We start from the raw sequence: 6,910 nt of genomic DNA on the forward strand, positions 1-6,910 counted from the left end.
ATTATGGATGGCTGTATAGGCAGTATGGTTAAACATTTATGCAAGAGGCTTGCAACGACTTGCTGAGACCATGCCACGTCGAGTTACTGCACAACGCCGGGATAAAAGGTGGTCCTGGCACTTAGTGTATAGCTTCATTGGTCGGCATCTTTTTGATCTTTCTTCAATGTTAGGAAGAAACTGGTAAATTCTTCCCCGTGATTCTGTTCTGTGCCGGATTACTTGTCATTCTCTACCAATGCACGCCTTTATTTCGTTATTCGATGTGTGCCCAATATCGCCTTTATCTTAATATTCGTCCTTTTTCAGCCAGTATTGTGCACCTCTCTTGATGATACCAGGGAAGAAAAAATATCATGGTGCACTGATAGAATGATGAACCGAGGCAGGAGAATAAACTTGCAAACTGAATTAACAAATTCGCTAAATGTTCCTGGTGTGCCTCCGCAATAAAAAAAAAAGGTTTAAAATCAAAGAGGCGGAAATACTTCTTGTAAAAGGAAAAGGTAACTGAGTATTAATGCTAGAATGAAATTTTCCCCCTGCAGCGGAGTATGCGCTCATATGAAACTTCCTGGCAGAGTAAAAGTGTGTGCCGGATTGAGGCTCGAACTCGGGACCTTTGCCTTTCGCGGGCAAGTGCTATACCGTCTGAGCTACCCAAGCACGGCTCACGACCCGTCGTCACAGCTTTAATTTCACCAGTACCTCGTCTCATACGTTCCAAACTTCACAGAAGCTCTTCCTTTGTTCCGGACTGAAAGGTCTGCAGGAGAGCTTCTGTGAAGTTTGGAAGGTAGGAGACGGGGTACTGGAGGAATTAAAGCTGCGAGGATGGCTCACGAGTCGTGCGTGGGTAACTAAGATGGTAGAGCACTCGCCCGTGAAAGGCAAAGGTCCCCAGTTCGAGTCTCGGTCCGGCACACAGTTTTAATCTGCCAGGAAGTTTCATATCAGCGCACACTCCGCTGCAGAGTGAAAATCTGATTCTGGAAACATCCCTCAGGCTGTGGCTAAGCCATGTCTCCGCAATATCCTTTCTTTCAAAAGTGCTAGTTCTGCAAGGTCCGCAGGAGAACTACTTTGAAATTTGGAGGTAGGGGACGAGGAACTGACGGAATTAAAGCTGTGAGGACGGGTCGTGAGCCGTGCTTGCGTAGCTCAGACGGTAGAGCACTTGCCCGCGAAAGGCAAAGGTCCGAGTTCGAGTCTCGGTCCAGCACACAGTTTTAATCTTTAAATGGCTCTGAGCACTATGGGACTTAACTGCTGTGGTCATCAGTCCCCTAGAACTTAGAACTATTTAAACCTAACTAACCTAAGAAGATCACACACATCCATGCCCGAGGCAGGATTCGAACCTGCGACCGTAGCGGTAGTGCGGTTCCGGACTGTAGCGCCTAGAACCGCTCGGCCACTCCAGTCGGCTGTTTTAATCTCCCAGGAAGTTTAGTATTAATGCCACTCATTTCAAGTAACTTACCATTCATCTTTCGGGGATTCCAATTTCCCATAAGATTAGCGTGCAATGCGAATATCAATGAAACACAAGGGAGGAGAATCCATAGTTTCGAGGATAGTTTAAGAAGACTGTTAGTTCCACTTTTACAATCAAGAAAACAAACGAAATAATGACCAAGTGAAGTGGATCCTCTTTAAAGTTGGTTTATTGCAGTAGAATGTAAAAAGATGATTAAACGTGTCGATACTGTGAACAGATTCTGCATGTAAATACGTAATGTGATACTGTGTTTCTCTCTTTCCTAACCCCGCCCCACCCCATCAAAATTAGAGGAACAGCTTACACTCGCGTCAATACAGTAGCTGCAATGGCGACGTTGTCGGTGGCGCCTGCCCTATATGTGCACCTGCGCAACAGAGGAGCACCGAACAACAGGTGTGCGTCTAAAAATAGCGCTAGGGGGGCGGCGCAGTGGTGCTGGACCCCACCTAGCGGAGTGACGATGGGAGGGGTGCGGGGGGGAAGACCTTGAGAGACAGAAAATCGGCGAGGAGGGGGTGCAGCGCAGCACCTTTAGGCGGGCAAAGGTGAGCGACGCCGGCGCGCTTACACAAGCCGAGGCGGCGGGTGAAACTCCTGTGTCGCTCCGTACCTGGCGAGCCGGCCGGATGTCGCCACGGTCAGAAAGCACGGGCACGACCACCGCCTGTCACGCGGCGCTGGTTTCACTCGCCAGAGACGCGCGCGCCTCAGCGCAAAGCGGACGGGCACCACTGTGCACGGTAAGAGCGTAGCGTGTCCGAGGCGTCGACATTGTTACAGACGAAGCGCTTTTTTCAATTGGAGCAATATGCAGAGCGGCCAGAATGTCTCTTTACACATATGAGCCAAAAAATTGTGACCACCTGCTTAATAGCTTGTTTGTCCACCTTTGGAACGAAATACGTGATGATTCTTCGTATCAGGGATCCTACAGTTTGTTGGTAGGTTTGTGGAGGTATGTGGCATTAGCTGTGTACGAACAGCTCATGTATTTACGAGGGGCGTTTGAAAAGTCCGTGCAAAATAAAAACTACTTATGTGTTTAGGGTAAACATTTTTTATTTTTCAACATAGTCTCCTTTTACACTTCGTCCACCGCTGTTCTAATTTGTTGATCCCTTCCGAATAATAGGAGTTAGTTTGCAACCGCGCGACCGCTACGGTCGCAGGTTCGAATCCTGCCTCGGGCATGGATGTGTGTGTTGTCCTTGAGTTAGTAAGGTTTAAGTAGTTCTCAGTTCTAGGGGACTGATGATCTCAGATGTTAAGTCTCATAATGTTCAGAGCCATTTGAACCATTTGAACCAAGTCTGCAATATAGTTATTAGTTTCTGCAATATACCTCCTATTTTGAACGAAATCTTTGTCCCGCCAGCCATTTCTTCAAATTGGGGAACAAATAGTAGTCCAAGGGAGCCAAGTCTGGAGAATAGGGGGGGGGGGGGGGGGTGGCGAGGGGGGGGGAATGTGAAACGGGTTGGAATCCTATTTCCAGTCATTTTGCTACCACAACTGCTGAGGTGTGTGCTGGTGCATTGTCGTGATGGAAAATGACTTTTTTGCGGTCCAATCCCCGGCGTTTTTCTTGCAGCTCGGTTTCAAACGGTCCAATAACGATGAATATTATTCACCTGTTATAGTTTTACCCTTTTCCAGATAGTCAATAAGGATTATCCCTTGCGAATCCCAAAAGAGTACTATGCGACTTAACTTCTGAGGTCATCAGTCGCCTAGAACGTAGACCTAATTAAACCTAACTAACCTAAGGACATCACACACATCCATGCCCGAGGCAGGATTCGAACCTGCGACCGTAGCGGTCGCTCGGCTCCAGACTGTAGCGCCTAGAACCGCACGGCCACTCTGGCCAGCCCCAAAAGACAGTCGCCATAGCCATCCCTGCCGAAGGAATGGTCTTCACCTTTTTTGGTGGAGATTCTCCCTTGGTAATCCGTTGTTTAGATTGTTGTTTGGTCTAAGGAGTATAGTAATGTATCCATGTTTCATCCACAGTGGAGAAACGACGCTTAAATTCCGGTGGAGTCTTCCTGAACAGCTGCAAACCGTCCTTGCAACACTTCACACGATTCCGTTTTTGGTCAAGCGTGAGCAATCGCGCAACCCATCTTGCGGATAGCTTTCCCATGTCCAAATATTTATGCAAAATATTATGTACCCGTTCATTCGATACGCTCACACTACTAGCAATCTCACGCACCTTAACTCTTCTGTCATCTATCACCATATCATAGATTTTATCAATGATTTCTGGAGTTGTAACCTCCACAGGGCGATCACAACGTTCAGCATCGCTTGTGCCCGTATGGCCACACCGAAAATTTTGAAACCACTTATAAACTGCTCTAATCGAAAGCGCAGAGTCACCGTAATGTTTATCAAGCTTCTCTTTAGTCTCCTGAGGCGTCTTGCCTTTCATAAAGTAATGTTTAATCACCACATGAAATTCTTTTTCGTCCATTTTTTTAGAATCACTAGACTTCCTTGATTCACACGAATGCCAAACACAAAGAAATAGACCAATATGGCTGAAATTTGGTGTATGTTCTTTCCAAAGATGCTAATAACTAAACATGACCTTGATACGCCCCGATGGCGCCATCTCCCGGACTTTTCAAACGCCCCTCGTAGTGAAAATAACGGGCCGCTGATTTTGTGGTGTCACCGCCAGACACCACACTTGCTAGGTGGTAAGAAGTCTACTGATTCTAAAAAAATGGACGAAAAAGAATTTCATGTGGTGATTAAACATTACTTTATGAAAGGCAAGACGCCTCAGGAGACTAAAGAGAAGCTTGATAAACATTACGGTGACTCTGCGCTTTCGATTAGAGCAGTTTATAAGTGGTTTCAAAATTTTCGGCCGCGGTCCATTTAGTACATGTCGGACCCGCGTGTCGCCACTGTGTGATCGCAGACCTAGCGCCACCACAAAGCTGGTCTCGAGAGACGATATAGCACTCGCCCCAGTTGTACGAGGAGATTGCTAGCGACCATACGGACGAAGCCTTCCTCTCATTTGCCGAGAGCCAGTTAGAATAGCCTTCTGCTAAGTCCATGGCTACGACCTAGCAAGGCGCCATTAGCCTTACCTACTTTGAGAGTTATAGTATAAATGTCTCAAGAAGAATGCTGTAGTCATCAAATAATAAAGTTAAGTATAAAGCAGCTACGTACTTTTCTTGCTACCATTCAATAGTTATCCTGTTCCAGAATTGACGCCCGTCGGCGTGTGTGTGTACGCGTGCCTTTCTATCGGCTACCCGTCACTGTGGACTGTCTGCCTTGTCAGTCCACTTCAGATTTGTGTACCAGGTAACGGCGCCCGATAGCGATGGGTTCCATAGGATTTTCATCGGGCGAATCCCGTTCGCCAAGACATCAACGCGAGTTCACTGGAGTGCTCCTCAAACCACTGTAGCACGGTTCTGGCTCCGAAACACGGACGGTTATACTGCTGAAACATCACATCGCTGTCGTGGAAGGCATGAAGCACGAACGGATGCAGGTTGTTCGCAGCTGTGAGAACGTCTTCGATTACTGCCGCATGTCCAGGCAAGGGCAGTAGAATGTCTCCCGTAGCATAATGCTGCTCCTATCAGCCGTGGCGCGCTGCACTTTTCGAGCCGCCGTTCATATCTATGACTGCGTTTATGGAGACGACCATCGACCTAGTGAAGCAGAAATATGATTCGCCCGAAGAGCCGATACTTTCCCACTGATTGACGGTCGAATCCCGATGGTCCCGGGCCCACTGCACTCCTAATTGACGACGTCGTTGGGTCCAAAAGTGAACACGTAGGGGTGGTCTGCTGCGTAGCTACATGTTCAACAATGTTCAATGAACGGTGTGCTACGAAACACCTGTGCCTGCGTGAACAACGTGCTCTTGCGGCAGAGATGCCACAGATCACCATCTATCCTATTTTACAGGACACACAAGCCTCCGAACCCCACATTCTGTGAACTGTCGTGGACGTCCAACCACTTAGCGCCTAGTGTACATCTTTCCGTAGATGTTCACGGCAGTAGAACGTGGTCATTCGACCAACTTCTCCGTTTTCGAGGTACTAGTTCACAGACTCCGCTAATAATAATCTGTCCTTTGACAAAGTCGTTATTTCAGTAGATTTCTCCATTTGCGGCCATATCTTCGCTAAGGTGATCCCCCATCCGTCACCTCTAAAGTAAAAAAGTTATTAATGTACAGGTTACAATTATCGAACTCTATGAAAAACGATGTAAATTAGTTACAAACTGCGACGTGCACACACTTTATGCAACTTGTGAACGTCGCTACAGATATTGGGATTTATCTTATGACTTGTTGGGGGCAACGGCCTTGCCACGGTGGATACACCGGTTCCCGTCAGATCACCGAAGTTAAGCGCTGTCGGGCGTGGCCGGCACTTCGATGGGTGACCATAGTGGCCGCCATGCGCTGTTGCCATTTTTCGCGGTGCACTCAGCCTCGTGATGCCAATTGAGGCCGAACAGTAACGGCTCCAGTCAAAGAAAACCATCATAACGACCGGGAGTGCGGTCTGCTGACCACACGCCCCTCCTATCCACATCCTCCTTGAGAATGACACGGCGGTCGGATGGTCCCGATGGGACGGAGTGCTTACTTTTTACTTTTATGACTTGTTCGGTATGCCTGCTATCACTGGCGATGATGCGGCGTAGAGAAATGGCGAAATTTTGCATGAGTCGCTGAAGCGTCGGAACATCGTTGATGGCGATGACCTCCTGAATGGCTGTTTTCAGCTCAGCACTGGTTTTGGGGTTATTGCTGTACACCTTGTCTCTAATGTAGCCCCACAAAAAGGAGTCGCATGTCTTCAGAATACGGAGAATATGGCGCCAGTAGTCTCTGGCTACCCCAGAGCTAGAATGCGGCCCTACAGGACATTAAACACTCTCCTGCTTCGAAGGGGTCGAGTTCAGTCTTGCTTGAACCACATCTTGTCGAAATCAGGGTCACTTTTGGATAATAGGGATGAAATCATCTTCCAAAACCATCACGTACGGTTCGGTAGTGCCTTCAAGGAATATCGCACCGATTATTCTGTGACTGGACACTGCAGACCACACAGTCACCGTTTACGGTGAAGACATTTCTCGATCGCGAAATGTGGATTCTGTCCCCCAAATGCGCAAATTTTGCTTATTGACGAAGCCATCCAAAGTAAAGTGGCCTTCGTCGCTAAACCAAACCATATTCACATCAAAATCCTGTTCGCCACTTCTATGGTCAACAGTGTTGGCCAAACGCAACCGCTGCTCCATGGCCCTGGAGCTTTATGGCTGATGGGTTTGAATTTTGTATGGGAAGAGATGCAGGTCTTCAACAAAAATTTGTCGCTTTGTCCCCAGGTTGATTCCCAC

General features: G+C 47.8%; 1 pseudogene; it reads left to right on the forward strand.

Annotated features, from left to right (window-relative positions):
• Positions 1-5,854: 5,854 nt before the first annotated feature.
• LOC126413434 (5S ribosomal RNA) lies at positions 5,855-5,972 on the forward strand (annotated as a pseudogene).
• Positions 5,973-6,910: the final 938 nt, after the last annotated feature.

The sequence above is a fragment of the Schistocerca serialis genome, chromosome 7, assembly GCF_023864345.2.
Source record: "Schistocerca serialis cubense isolate TAMUIC-IGC-003099 chromosome 7, iqSchSeri2.2, whole genome shotgun sequence".
NCBI classification, from domain to species: domain Eukaryota; kingdom Metazoa; phylum Arthropoda; class Insecta; order Orthoptera; family Acrididae; genus Schistocerca; species Schistocerca serialis.